This window comes from Portunus trituberculatus, chromosome 28 (assembly GCF_017591435.1).
Source record: "Portunus trituberculatus isolate SZX2019 chromosome 28, ASM1759143v1, whole genome shotgun sequence".
Lineage (NCBI taxonomy): Eukaryota > Metazoa > Arthropoda > Malacostraca > Decapoda > Portunidae > Portunus > Portunus trituberculatus.
In genome coordinates this window covers 6,827,664-6,843,555 of record NC_059282.1, presented here as the reverse complement: position 1 = coordinate 6,843,555, position 15,892 = coordinate 6,827,664, and the positions used below count along the sequence as shown (strand labels likewise).

Here is a 15,892-nt window from a genome sequence, read left to right as displayed (position 1 = left end):
ATGAGAAGAAAGAACGGTAGGAAAACAGAAAGAAAAAGAAAGAAAAAGGAAGAAAAAGAATGAAGAAAACAGAGGAGAAAGAGATAAAAGAACATAAACAATGAAGAGTGGTAGATAGAATAAAAAATGAGAGGAGGAGAAAGAAAAAAGAAAACGAGAAGGAAAAACAATAGAACAATAAGAGAAAGTAAGTAAAAGGAAGAAAGAGAATGAAGAAAAGAAGAAAAGAAAGAGATAAAAGAACATAAACGAGGATCAATAAGGGAGAAAACAAGAGGAGATAGAGAAAACTGGAGAATACTACAAGGAAGACGAAGAAGAAGAAGAAGAAGGAGAAGGAGAAGGAGAAGGAGAAGGAGAAGAAGGAAGAGGAGGAGGAGGAGGAGGATTCTGATAACCGCCAAGGCAATTAAGAGCAATTACCCCATGAAGATTAACACGAGTCCTGGAAACGAGAAATCCTGGAATGCCCCACACAACACATTCCAAAACTCCAGATTCCAAACTCTTACTCCTAGTCAAGTTTTCCCTTCAGATCACAAGACACTGTTGTTTCCACTCGCTAATCTTTCTCCTCTTTACTTTTCCTCTTTTCCTCTCCATCCACTTCCTCCCCTGTGCATTCCTCCTCTCTCTCTAAAAATACTAGGGAATGGAGGAAAAGAAGGAGGAGGGAAGGGAGGTAAAGGAGGAAGGGAGGATAGAAGAGCAAAGGGTAACAGAAGAAAAAGAAGGGACGGAGGAAGGAAAGGAGGAATGAATGAAGGAAGGAAAGGAAAGTAATAAATATCGAGTTTTATATTGAAAGTACAGATGAGAGAGAGAGAGAGAGAGAGAGAGAGAGAGAGAGAGAGGATAAAGCAGAAAGGACGGAACGATGGGGAAACAAAGAACGACGAATGAAAAGAGGAAAATTAGCTTCGCAGAAGAGGGAAAAGGGAAATAACAATGGAGGCGTACAGGTAACAGGGAAACTAAAGAAAATATCACATGACTGCCAAAAAAAAGTCATCCATTGTGTGGGCAGCTAATTCCATCAGTGAAAGAATGAAGAAAGGATTATTCAATACAAAACATTAATTTCTGTTGAAAGAGAGAGAGAGAGAGAGAGAGAGAGAGAGAGAGAGAGAGAGAGAGAGAGAGAGAGAGAGAGAGACTAATAATGAAAGAGAGAATTCCGGAAAGTGAAGGAGATACAGTATTGGTTAAGTTAGGTTAGATAAGGTAGGATTAGATCACATTAAGTAAAAAAATATAGAAAATAACATAAAATCTTCATTCAGGACAGTATGAAAATAGGTACAATTAAACCATTGCTCATAAATGAATTAATAAAGATGATGACAATAAAATAATGAAAAGATAATGAAAAAAGAGGAGAAATAAAGGGAAATAAAGACAATGAAAAAATATTACTCTGCATAGAATTCCTGAAAATGTTTGAAAATTTTCCCCAGTACATTCTTAAGAGGGAAAAAAGTTGGGAATCTTAAGCCAGAGAGAGAGAGAGAGAGAGAGAGAGAGAGAGAGAGAGAGAGAGAGAGAGAGAGAGAGAGAGAGAAATTACAACAGGGTAATGGAACCGAAATGGGAAATTGGATGAGCCAGTTATGGTGCCAAAGAAAATGGGAAGAGGCGGTAAGTAGAATTTGGTTAAGGAAAACGACGAATAAATCATACCACTCCGAAAAGAATTTAGACAAAACTGGAAAACCTGGAAAAAGAAACAAAGGCGCAAACAATAACAGTTCGTATTAATAAAAGAACGACCAGAAAAATAGACGTAATAAAATAGTAGTAGTAGTAATAGTAGTAGTAGTAGTAGTAGTAGTAGTAGTAGTAGTAGTAGTAGTAGTAGTAGTAGTAGTAGTAGTAGTAGTAGTAGTAGTAGTAGTAGTAGCAGGATCAGTAGTAGCAGCAGTAGTAGTAGGCAAATAGGGCAGCAAACAATAATAATAACAACAGCAATCTTACACACACACACACACACACACACACACACACACACACACACACACACACACACACACACACTTACAGAAACAACACACATGGACAAAAAAAGAGAAAAAAAACACTCAAAGTACATCAAAAGAAATTAATTTATGAAAACCACAGTAATACCGCTGACGCTGGACGGAAAAAAGGCTCCTGCTTGCACGTGTACAGGGCGAACTAGACAAAGAAAAGCAGGAAGGTCCCAGTGTAAACAAAGGGACGCGTGATAGCCGCAGCCACTCACGCAGTCAATCAGGCAAAAAATATTAATCCGATTATATTTGAGGACCAGAGATTTCATGATTGGCTGCAATTTACTGTCATTGAGAGAGAGAGAGAGAGAGAGAGAGAGAGAGAGAGAGAGAGAGAGAGAGAGAGAGAGAGAGTGCTGAGACTTACATACAGACAGACACAGCGAGAGACAAAAGCAAATACAGTACTGGTTCTTGAATTATATGAAGCATCTCTCTCTCTCTCTCTCTCTTTTTTTTTCTCTCTCTTGACTGCATGAAAGAGAGAGCGAGCGAGAGAGAGAGAGAGAGAGAGAGAGAGAGAGAGAGAGAGAGAGAGAGAGAGAGAGAGAGAGAGAGAGAGAGAGAGAGAGAGAGAGAGAGAGAGAGAGATTAAAGGATATTCATGATCAAAAGACAATGGAAGTAAGCTCGCACATTCCCACATTTCTCTCTCTCTCTCTCTCTCTCTCTCTCTCTCTCTCTCTCTCTCTCTCACACAAATCCACTTTAACACTGGAACCTTCCCTTAAACACCTTCGTAGTAAAATTGGATTCTTTTTTTCCCAATACAATGATATTTTATTGTTATTTTAAACCCATTGAGTAACTACACCAGTAACCCTCCTCTCCTCTCTCTCTCTCTCTCTCTCTCTCTCTCTCTCTCTCTCTCTCTCTTACAGTATTCAGATCGCGCCATCTCGCCGTGAATCGAAATATGAAAGCGAGATGAACTACAAGATGGACTTCAGAATTCACAGCTATGTTGAATGAGAACACCTGACACACTCACGCACACACACACACACACACACACACACACACACACACACACACACACACACACACACACACACACACACACACACACACACACACAAGCTGGAAGAGGAGGCGTAGAAGAGAGAAGACGACGACGAGGAGAAAGAGTAAAAAGGAGGAGAAAAAGGGAGGACACAGAGAGAAAGATATTGAGAAGGAGGAAGAGAAAGAGGAAAAAGGGAAGAAAAAGAAAGATGTGGACAGTGAAAACGATGATAATACTAACTTTTCTGTTTTTTTTCTGTAAGAGGAAAGAAAATAAGAAAAAAATGTAATAAAATGCCAATGTCTAAAGAGGAAACATGAAAAAATTGCACAAAAACTGATGACGATGATGATGATGACGATGATGATGATGATGATGATGATGATGATGATTGGTTGATGAGTGTAGCAATGTTGTCATAAATTACGTCCGTCATTCCCCTCATTGACTCGCTCATTCCGGCGTCACAACCAAGAAACTGCAAATGACGTAGCAAAATTAGGTGATATATTGTTGTGTGCCTGGAATAAAATCAAGGTAATTATCGCTGTTTGTTTTCATTATTACTTTTATTGTTATTACTGCTGTTGTTATTGTTGTTCTTGTTGGTAATTAAATTGCTGTTATTGTTGCTTCTACTTCTACCACTACTACTACAACTAGAAAAATACTCTGCAATTAATATTACTCCTGTTTCATAATCACTACTACTACTACTAGTACTACTACTACTACTACTACTACTACTACTACTACTACTATCAATTCTACTACTACTACTACTACTACTACTACTACTACTACTACTACTACTACTACTAATAATAATAATAATAATAATAATAATAATAATAATGGGCCAAAAATAATATAACTAATAACATAACAGCTATTTTGCAGACATTATAACTCTTACTACTACTACGACTACTACTACTACTACCACCACCACCACCACCTCCACCACAAATACCACCACCACCACAACTACTACTACTATTCAACCACTATTACTGCTACTAAATTATAACGGACAACCACCATCCCTGCTACTACTATAATCCCACCACCACCACCACCAATTACATGAAAGATAAAAAGAACATTTTGAATCTAACACTAATTATTAAATTCACAAATATCACCAGAATAGATCCAATATTTTACGACATTTAGGAATCATTGAAGAGGAAGAGAAAACCGGAAACAAGAGAAAAAAACAAGAGGATTATTGAAAACACATAACGAGAGAGAGAGAGAGAGAGAGAGAGAGAGAGAGAGAGAGAGAGAGAGAGATCTGGTGGGACTCCTGACCGAATTGCCACAAGTTATCAGGGTTCACGTTTTGTAATTAAAGGAATTCACGTTAATTGGCTCAAGCTGAAACTGTAATAATGTTTCGGTGTGACCTGTGTTTTATTTCTATTTTATATATCCTTTCTGGCTTTGCGATTTTTTTTTTTTTTACATTGTTATTGTATTTTTCCTTTAATAATCTCTCTCTCTCTCTCTCTCTCTCTCTCTCTCTCTCTCTCTCTCTCTCTCTCTCTAACGCACTACTTTTACCAACCACTGTTGCAACTACTGCCACTACCAACATCACCAACATTACTACCACCACCAACACCACCACTACTACTATACACTTCTACTACACTACTACTACTACTACTACTACTACTAAATATACCACTTCCACTAAGCGCAATCCTAAAAGTGTAATGAAAAACCAATTCAAACTAGCGTACTTTCCGGCACAACGCCACCAATACATTAGCTGGCCAAAAAACAAGTGGCTTTACCATTGTTTTTCGCATAACGTTTTCTATGAACAGCTTTCATAAACTTTACCGTAAACTATGCCATTTAGCGCCTTTGTGAATAGGTGGAGCGAGGAACACGGGGAGAGAGAAAGAGAGAGTGGGACAGAGAGGGAGAGAGGGAGAGATAGAGAGCAAGGGCAGCATAGCAGAACAAGGGAGATAAAGCAGAGAGGGAGAAAGAGAGAAAGAGGAGGGGATGGTACAAAAGGAAAGCGAGAGAGAAAGAGACAGAGATGGGCCAGCGAATTGAGGGACTGGAAAAAAAAATGGATAGTGAGAAATGGGATGAAGAAATAGGAGGAAAAAGAACGAGAAAGGGGAAGGGAGATGGAGGGAAAAGAGAGGGAAGGTTTCTGTGTGTGAAGGGAGGAAGGTGGAGGGTTTTAGAGAGAGAGAGAGAGAGAGAGAGAGAGAGAGAGAGAGAGAGAGAGAGAGAGAGAGAGAGCATGGTCTAGTTTTTGTTAACCCAGTTGTCAAAAGTGAGACGGAAAAAAATCCCACAACTATACTTTTTGATTCACGATTCGAAAATTTGTGAAAGGAGAAGATTGAGTTTGTGTGTGTGTGTGTGTGTGTGTGTGTGTGTGTGTGTGTGTGTGTGTGTGCAGAACAAAATAAAAACGTACGGAGCTCATTGCAATTAATTCTACATGAACTCAACACGAAATTGCATTTGTACACAACACACCAACCCATTACACACACACACACACACACACACACACACACACACACACACACACACACACACACACACACACACACTACGTAGAGCAAGATTGAAATTTTGGCAGAATAGAAATTTCACACAACCACCGAACCAGACACCCACCCACCGACACACACACACACACACACACACACACACACACACACACACACACGGAGAATGAAGATATAACAGAAGCAATCTATATCACCAGACACATATCCCCGCCACACAAAACACAGGCGGCTCCAACAATTGTCCTGAAGAACCCTTGTGTACAATATACCTGTCAGAGGAGCCTTTATTTCATCCTCCTTTGGGTGATTTACTTTTATGTTCCTCCCCCTTACTTATGGTATCACTTACAATATATATACGGCCTTATTAAATATTCCCTTAAGTACTTTATTTGAGCCTTTCGTGATGGATTCTGTTTTAATATCACGCTACGACTCTTATATTGTTACTTATGATGATTACTCGACACCTACTTCGCGTGTTTCCTATGTTACGTAACGCTTCTTTTATACAATGTGGGTTTTTTCACGGGAATTTATGGGCTAAAGGGGATACTTTTTGAGGTACCTCCTATCTGAATGTTTCCCACCCGCTATTAAATAGTTGCCCCGAGTGAAGACCAACCTACACTCGGACCTTGGACAGAATTCGAACCCAAAGCGAGCATGGTTCCAGTTATGTGAGTCTTGCAGTGTAAAGTGAGGGAGAGGCTTAGTTTTGCCCGTGTAAGTTATTTTTCGCACTAATATTTGGTTATAAGTAATTCATGAAGTAACTCTTATAATATCCTTTACAGTAAAACACGTTATAATGCTATTCTGTTGTTATTCTATGTTACTGTTACTGACATTATCTATTACTATCTATTATTATTCAACATGCAATCATTACTTTAACTCCTATCATGTCATTGTTATCGTACTTCATCATCCTACTCTCCTTTAGCGAATAAAAGTTTCAACTAACATTAAAATACATAGAGAATTTTCATTACCTTTTCATATCATCAATTTTATAAGTAATACGATATTCTAACCTTCTCTCTCTCTCTCTCTCTCTCTCTCTCTCTCTCTCTCTCTCTCTAAGCAAAAAAAAATCTTCCATTCGTTATCTCGAACTAAATCGTAATGGCAATGAATGAATGAATGAGTTAAACGATACGTCGGGGAGGAGGAGGAGGAGGAGGAGGAGGAGGAGGAGGAGGAGGAGGAGGAGGAGGAGGAGGAGGAGGAGGAGGAGGAGGAGGAGGAGGAGGTGGAGGAGGAGGAGGAGGAGGAGGAGGAGGAGGAGGAGGAGGAGGAGAAGGAGGAGAGGAGGAGGAGGAGGCCACACCAGCTAACTCGCAAAATATTAAAAGACAGAAGAGACATAAATGCATCTAACAGGTCCTTCAGGAGGGAGAGGGAGAGGGAGAAAGGAAGAGGGAGAGGGAGAGGGAGAGGGAGAGGGAGAGAGAGAGGGAGAAGGTGAGGGAGAGAGAGGGACAGGTAACATCGCTTCACAGTAACATATATTCTCTGGACACTTTTGCTCACTTGGGTCATAAATATCTCTCTCTCTCTCTCTCTCTCTCTCTCTCTCTCTCTCTCTCTCTCTTCTAAGTGGCAAGGCGGGGTGTGTTTGAACTGTGGGTCGCGTCTGCCAAGTTGCACAGTCGATGTTGTAGTCAGCTGGAGATAAGCGATCAGATTCCCCTCAAGTGTTGCTGGGGAAACGTAACGACCCTCCTCCTCCTCCTCCTCCTACTAAACCCGTTGGTTCCTGTCCCTCTCTTTCCCGCCTTTTCGTCTTTTCCAGCCTCCACATTCTATCATTTTTTTTTTTTTTTTCCCTCTCTCTCTCTCTCTCTCTCTCTCTCTCTCTCTCTACAACTACCTCCTCCTCCTCTTTCCTCTTTTCCGATTCCGTCTCTTTAGCCTCCTCCTCGTCCTCCTCCTCCTCCTCCTCCTCCTCCACACTAAACACTTTACACTCCAGGACCCCACGAGGAAAATCAGATAAGCGATCGGTGGGACGAAGAAACGCTCCCTCTTGAGTGGCGAGACAGATGGTGCTCGGAACCGGATTCGCTTACCGCCACTTCTACTACTATTACTACTACTACTGCTGCTACTGCTCCTACTACTACTTCTACTTATTCTTTTTTTTCTATTTTTTTTCTTCCTAGTGTCTATTCCATCTATTTTTCTTTTATCTTCATATTTTTTTCTTTTTTTCTTTCTCTTACTTTTTTTTCCTCCTCTCTCTGATATTACGGCTACTATTTCACCTCTTTCTTCTACTTGTATTATTACTACTACTATTACTACTACTTCTATTACTACTACTACTACTACTACTTCTACTACTACTACTACTACTACTACTACTACTACTACTACTACTACTACTACTACTACTACTACTACTACTAATAATAATAATATTTCTACTACTTCTACTGCTACTACTACTACTACTTTTACTTCTATTTCCACTACTACTTCTTTTTTCTACTACTACTACTACTACTACTACTACTACTACTACTATATCAGCCAACATAATACAAAAAATAAAACAATTATCTTCTACATCTACAACATCTTTTTTCTTCAGTTTTCTCCCACTGACTGACATCACAAAGACATACAAACATCATTATGACTACTACTACTACTACTACTACTACTACTACTACTACTACCACCACCACCACCACCACCACCACCACCACCACTACTACAACTATTCAAATTCACCTTTCACCCAAAATTCACAACCTTTCACATTACAGCAATAATAAATGGAAAAACTAAAAAAGAGGTGCCCAAACTTCGTTTTCTTTACCCGGCGCTCAGACCAGCCATCCTCTCCCCCATTTTTGAGTGAAAGAGAGAGTGAGAGTGAGTGGGAAAGTGAGAGTGAGTTAGTTTTAAGGATTCCGGCGCCAGAGAAAAAACAGAACCACAGCGTCGGGAACTTTTGAGAGAGAGAGAGAGAGAGAGAGAGAGAGAGAGCAGGTGAGGCGGATTGGTTACTCCAGCTTATTCAATTTCACACACACACACACACACACACACACACACACACACACACACACACACACACACACGGAAGGAAAATAAATAAAACGAACACACAGACGGATAGAAAGAAAAAAAAAGCGAGAACCAGATAAAGAAATAATAAAAGATATAAAATGTAGAAAGTAAAACTAAAAACAGAGAAAAGTAACAAAACAAATAAGAATAATGGAGGAAAGAATCGGAAAGGAAAAATATGCGAAAATAAATATAGAGAGAGAGAGAGAGAGAGAGAGAGAGAGAGAGAGAGATTTTTATCCTCTTTACACCATTTCTCTAATTAACTTTCAATATCGTTAATGTACATCAGTGACTTCCCGTTTTCTATGAACCTACTAAAGATGAGAAACACTTTCATTAAGGAGGACTGGTGTATTTTGTAGCCGCTATCTCTCTCTCTCTCTCTCTCTCTCTCTCTCTCTCTCTCTCTCTCTCTCTCTCTCTCTCAAGCTTTTTCTTACTCTTTTTTTCAGAAACTCACATTTTGTAATCAAGTAACAATCTCTCTCTCTCTCTCTCTCTCTCTCTCTCTCTCTCTCTCTCTCTCAACATGGCATTCAGCAACATATACTTTGGTTACCCCTCGTCATTTCTAAAGCTGAAGTGCCTCCCGTTTTCTACAGTGCCCGAGGCGTCTTTGTGAGGGTCCATTAATGTAGTTACCGGAAGGGACCAATGGAACCGGCTTCGTGTGAAATGCCGCTGAATTAAAACGTTTCGCCTCTTTTTGCCACAATGAATTCAGGCAGAAAATTAGGCAAGCTTACTTTCCTCTCCTTGTATCCTTGTCTACTGTTCCTCCGTTTTCTTTTCCTTTTTTCTTTTCTTTTCCGATTCTATTATTTTTTTTTCTTGTACCCTTGTCTACTGTTATTTTACGTTTCCTTTTCTTTTGTTTTTTCTTCTTTTTCTTCTTATTCTATTTTTTTTCTCTCTCCTTGTATTCTTATCTACTGTTACTCTACGTTTTATTTTCCTTTTATTTTATTTTCTTCTAACTGATTCTGGTATTTTTTGTGTTTATTCTTTTTTTATTTCTACTCTTTCTTCTCTCTTTCCTTCTTTCTTGTTTTTTTTTCTCTCTTTTTTTTCTAACCTATTATATAATTTCTTTATGTTTATTCTGCTTATTTTATTTATTTCCTCTTTCCTTCTTTCTATTCCATTCCGATATTTTTGACTGATTTTTACATTTTCCCCTTTTTTTCCCTTATTCATTTTGTTTTCATTAGACAGACTTGTTTTTTTTATACGAAAACAATAAAACACAAAACAAAACAGACAGAAATCTACGTATATGAAACTTGTATTTATTTTCTTATTTTTCCATACTTTTCTTTGTCTTCTAAATTCCTCCATTCGTCACAGTTAAATAAAAAAAAACAAAGAAGAACTAAGTAAAAACAGACACACCATCCTAAACTCTTAAGTCTTCGTGTGTGTGTGTGCATTATTTCTATCTCCGCAATCCTTCTGTTTTTAAGCGTGAAGAGAGGCGAGTAAAGGACATGATCTGCCCACCCACCATCCCTCTCACTCTCTCTATCTAACCATCAACATCTAGTAAGGTGCTCTCTTTTTTTTCCCTTCTTTTTGATTCTCAAGGAGTAAATTTAAGTGGTGTTTTCAAAGCGTAATGATGAGAGAGAGAGAGAGAGAGAGAGAGAGAGAGAGAGAGAGAGAGAGAGAGAGAGAGAGAGAGAGAGAGAGAGAGAGAGAGAGAGAGAGAGAGAGATAAAGGGTGGTTATCAATACTACATTTAATATTCTTCTTGTTTTCCTCTTTCTATTTTACATAATTCAATTCCCATCCTGTTCATCCTTATATCAAACAGAGAGATACAGACATGACTCCTTTACACACACACACACACACACACACACACACACACACACACACACACACACACACACACACACACACACACACATTTACGAACCTACATATATAAATTACATTAGATCGACACAACTCACTCGCCTCTGAATCTGGAAGGCAAAAAGTCAAGGCAACGAAGACACACAGCGGAGTAGATAAGAGAGACTGGTGAACTGAGCCACCAGAAAAATAAAAGACGACTCGGACAGACAGATAATTTTCCCGGCGTGACAATACATATATTCAATAGATAATGCAGAGAGAGAGAGAGAGAGAGAGAGAGAGAGAGAGAGAGAGAGAGAGAGAGAGAGAGAGAGAGAGAGAGAGAGAGAGAGAGAAAGGCTATGGAAAGCTTTGACGGATGGATCACATGATCATAGAAATATAAAGAAAGGAAAGGGTAAGAAAACTCGTGATAAACAGCGGAAATGAAGATATAAAGTGCAAATAGTAAATATCCACCTCCTCACAGCTCGAAAATAGCAGCAATAACAGAGATGCGAGGAAAGAAACAGAACAACTTCAAGTGTGGGACAACAGGAAGGAAACCCACAAAAAAGACGAAAAAAACGGGTCACACTATTTTGTAAGGAAAACAAGGCGAAAGCCCGACCAGAGAGAGAGAGAGAGAGAGAGAGAGAGAGAGAGAGAGAGAGAGAGAGAGAGAGAGAGAGAATTGTGGGCGAGGGCTGAAATAGACAGATACTGAGAATGGAAGCGAAAAGGGATAAAATATACTGGCAATAGAGACATGAATAGACAGCGATGCGAAATATAAGAACAAGACAGCGGGACGAGGGAAAAGAACAGACAGGCCAAGTATGGAGGAGAGGAGGCCGATAGACAGCCACTGAGGGGAGACAGAAATGGACAGCGGGAACTGGTGAGGGGAATGTGTCTGGTATTAGATGCATTTACAGAATCACGTTCCCTTCATGCTTTGTATTCGACTTGATATTTTTTAGGTAATACAGTAAAGTTAGTTTATATAGACGCTATTTCCGAGGCATCATATTTTTTTGCAGTTTTCAAAGTAAATGGTAACAGTTGTGATAACTTATGTAAGAGTAGAGTGTCATGAGCTGCTTTGTGGGTGTCACATGACTTGTTGCAATCTTCTTATCTTTTAGCATGTTTTCGTGCAGTGTTATTCGGTGAATAATAGTTTACCTTTTGCAAGATGGAAGTAGGAAAATTTTGAAATATTTACTATATGTGAAGAAAATTAATAGACAGGTTAGAGCGATGATAAATATGTAAATACTGGTAGAATACTTTGTTCCAGAACATTTCACTACCAGGGACAAGAGCTGAACACAACAATGTAGACAGAACATTATAGTTGCAGAGACGAGTGTTGAACAGAATAAAATATATCGACAGAATATTTTAATCTAGATATACTGAAAGCAAAACAGAATCTTTCAGTGTCAGAAACAGATGGAAAAGAGAAAAAAATATGGACATTATTTAGGTTCCAGTTTCAAATGCTAAATAGAAAAATACATCGGCAGAATATTTTAGTTTCAGAGACATGCTAAAAAAAAAAAAAAAACGACATGAAATATTTCAGTGGTATCGAGAATTGTGAAACAGAACATTGTAGACACGACACGTTACTACTGAAGACACACACAAACAGAATATTCTACTCAGGAAACAAATATACAAGCCGAAAATATTACCCGTATACATAAACAAAAATATAAGTCTAAAGACACAAATGAACAAAACAGAGAGCATATCTTAGTACCAGAGAGACACACTAAACGCGACGAAATAAAAAGAATACCTTAACTGGAAACCCAACGATAGACAGACGGGGGTGCATAAAACAAGAGCCTGAAATATGATGCAGGGAGGCAAGAGACGGACAGGAAAACCGGACACGTAAAATATAAAAAAATAAAGAAAACGAAACAAGATAGCTTAGCACAGGACACGGGGACGGACGCACTGGCGGACAACGGACGGACGTTCAAATAGACAGGCAAACAGACAGACATGAGGCAGGACGGACTGGAAATGATACTAGGAAGCTGCACCAGGCGATATCCAGCAACGAGAGCGCGAAAAGAGAAATGGAACGCAGAGAGAAAAATGCCGCGACGGATGAAAAAAAAAGAAGAAAAAAGGTGAGCGAAGTGTAAAAGAAGAGACATGATAAAAGATGGGAATAAAGTGTGGAAAAAAAGGAAAGAGAGAGAAGGAAGCGTGGCAAGTGGCCATGAGAGAGAGAGAGAGAGAGAGAGAGAGAGAGAGAGAGAGAGAGAGAGAGAGAGAGAGAGAGAGAGAGAGAGAGAGAGAGAGAGAGAGAGAGAGAGAGAGAGCAGATATATAATAAAAAATATATAAAATAAAATCTAGCGCAGTCACACAGAACGACACAAAACAGGAAAACGAAAATTACATGTTAAAAAAAAAAACGAGAAAACAAGCATGACAAAATAAAATGAAAGAGAGAGAGAGAGAGAGAGAGAGAGAGAGAGAGAGAGAGAGAGAGAGAGAGAGAGAGAGAGAGAGAGAGAGAGAATACAAAAAATAGAGAAAAATAATACTAAAGCAGAAACGATTGAACAGGGAAGCAAAACAACAACAGCAAATCTAAATAAACAAACAAAAAAGTAAGAACAAACAGTTAATGCAATGGCGAAGCTTAAAGAAAAGAAAAAAAAGAGGAGAAAGTGAAAAAAAAGTAAAAAAGACGAAATATACCCACGTAATTCATTATGCAAATTAGCGCTAAGTATGAATGCGCAAACTTTTACTGTATTTATTTGTTCCGCAGCGAAATTGCCAGTTAATTTTCGTCACTTATTTCAAGAACCTCCAAATGTGTCACGTCGAATCACGTAAACCATGACACGTACCTACACACACACACACACACACACACACACACACACACACACACACACACACACACACACACACACACACATAAATAAATAAATAAATATCTTGTTTTGGACTCGATCAGTTTGAAGAGAGAAAGACAAACACTCAGAATTAAATAAGTTTGCTGAAAAGAGAGAGAGAGAGAGAGAGAGAGAGAGAGAGAGAGAGAGAGAGAGAGAGAGAGAGAGAGAGAGAGAGAGAGAGAGAGAGAGAGAGAGAGAGAGAGCGGTGGCCAAAAATCGGGTTTAAATCCTTCTCCCCTCTTTTTTCCCATCCTACACGACATGACTCTTTTCAGATCAAATTAATCCTTTAAGAGCAATGACGGGTATACATGTATTGAGCACACCTACACACACAAACGCACACACACGCCCCTGAAGGATGAAAGCATGTTAAAAGGTCATTAATTAAGGTACATTTCCACGTCACTCACCTGCTCTCGCCGACCCTGCTCCGGGTGATCTTAATTAAGCACAGGTGTGGCGGTCTTAGCGGGAGTGTCTTTAAGGTAAACAATGTGGGGGGAAAACATTAAAACATCCGGGAGGCGAACGCGTACAAAAGGCCGCAACAAAAACAAGAACTTTTCACTTCTCTTTCTTCAAACTGTTGGGAATCTTCCTTGGCGCGAGAGAGAAAACATTGAAACCCTAAAAGAAAGCGAGATGGAAAGGAAAATACGCTATACTCATTACATTTATCCTCTGTCTCACATTGTCCTGGCTACTTAGCGTGTGTCTGTCTGTATGTGCGTTCCTATGGTGCAAATAAACCCCTAACAGATCTCGCAAGTTAATCGCCAAGGAAAACCCGAATTCCTCCAAGTAAATCCTAAAAGGGAGCGAGAAAATCTGTACAAGCATCAAAGAGGGAGAGACACAAAGAGTACAAGGCTGTAGTAGGGAAGAGTCCGAACCGAAGAGGGCGTGACAGTGCTAGCGAGTGTGTGCGTGTGTGCGCGAAGAGGAGCGAAGCAGAGCAGCGTCCTCCCACCTTCACAGTCTGAGAACAACTGACTCTAGTGGTGAGCTCACGGCCTCCAACAGCTGAGGGTGTGGCGATGGAGGTGAAAGGGGGAAACTTGGGGTGTGGGGGGAAGGGAAAAGAGGGGATGATGAGGGTGGAGTGAGAGGACACAGTGGGAGGGAGGGGAGATAAGTGAAGGAATGAGGAGGAGTGGAAATGGAGAGAGGGAAGGGTGAGGGGATGTGGACGAGGGGAGGGAAGAGGGAAGGATGAGAGGAAACTTGAGAGTGGATGAGGGGAAGAGGAGAGGGAACATAAGTAGTGGGAAGAGGAGTAGTTGGAAGGAGGAGGGAGGAAGAGAGAGGGAGAATAAAATTAGAGAGAAGGGAGGGAACATACGTGGAAAAGAAAGGAATGCAGATAATAACAAGACATGATTAAAAATGAATAAGAAGAAATATGCGGTAATAATTTGGAAGGAACGGGAATCAGAAAAGGAAAGAGACAAAAGGGAGGAGGAAAGAAAATATTGGAAAATTAATTAGATGCAAAAAATTCAAAACTTCAAATGCAAAACAAAACGAAAATAAAGGATAAAAAAATAAGGGTCAGGGAACTCAATGAAGGTCAAGAAAGGAGAGAAAAATGACGAAAGGATTGAAAGAGGAAGAGGTCAAAAAAGAGAAAAGAAGTGTTCGAAAAAAAATATTAAACAAAAGATTGTAGAAAATCAAATACAAAAAAAATAAACTAAGAAAAATAATCAGAGCTATAAAAAAAGGAAGAAAACATAATGCCATTTTATACATTGTGTGTGTGTGTGTGTGTGTGTGTGTGTGTGTGTGTGTGTGTGTGTGTGTGTGTGTGTGTGTGTGTGTGTGTGTGTGTGTGTGTGTGTGTGTGTGTGGGCGCGCAGCTGTTACTTCCACGTAGGAGTAAATTACATGATTTTTCTGAATGCACCAAAAGCAAAGATTCCTGTGTAGAGAGAGAGAGAGAGAGAGAGAGAGAGAGAGAGAGAGAGAGAGAGAGAGAGAGAGAGAGAGAGAGAGAGAGAGAGAGAGAGAGAGAGAGAGACACACACACACACACACACACACACACACACACACACACACACACACGATGGAAGAAAAGTATATTTATAGAAAAATTAATAAACTTTCCTTTCAAAACAGAACGAAAAATTACGTCGCGTTGCCACCCGACCTCCTTCTCTACCTCCACCTCTTCCCCTTCCTCCTCCTCCTCCTCCTCCTCCTCCTCCTCCTCCTCCTCCTCCTTGTCTTAATATTACAGACTTTCCGCTTCCAATAACATTCTGAGACTACAAAAATATACATAAATTCAAGCACACGTATATAAAAAGATACATAATAAAGCAGAGTTTCGGAAAGCAGAAAGTCGAGGCCACAAATTCAACGGCATGTCACGAAGAAAGCAAAGGAAAATATAAAAAAAAAAATAAGAAAAAAAAAAGGAAAACCAGACCTGT

The 15,892-nt window shown here is 39.6% G+C and overlaps 1 protein-coding gene across 2 annotated transcripts in view; it reads right to left on the bottom strand.

Annotated features, from left to right (window-relative positions):
- LOC123510295 (basement membrane-specific heparan sulfate proteoglycan core protein-like) overlaps positions 1–14,445 on the bottom strand; it is a 150,727-nt gene extending 136,282 nt beyond the window's left edge. For both annotated transcript variants that reach the window (XM_045265297.1, XM_045265298.1), the window contains exon 1: positions 14,348–14,445. The gene's annotated coding sequence lies outside the window, so the exon portion shown is untranslated. The remainder of the gene's footprint in view (positions 1–14,347) is intronic.
- Between the last annotated feature and the right edge of the window lie 1,447 nt (positions 14,446–15,892).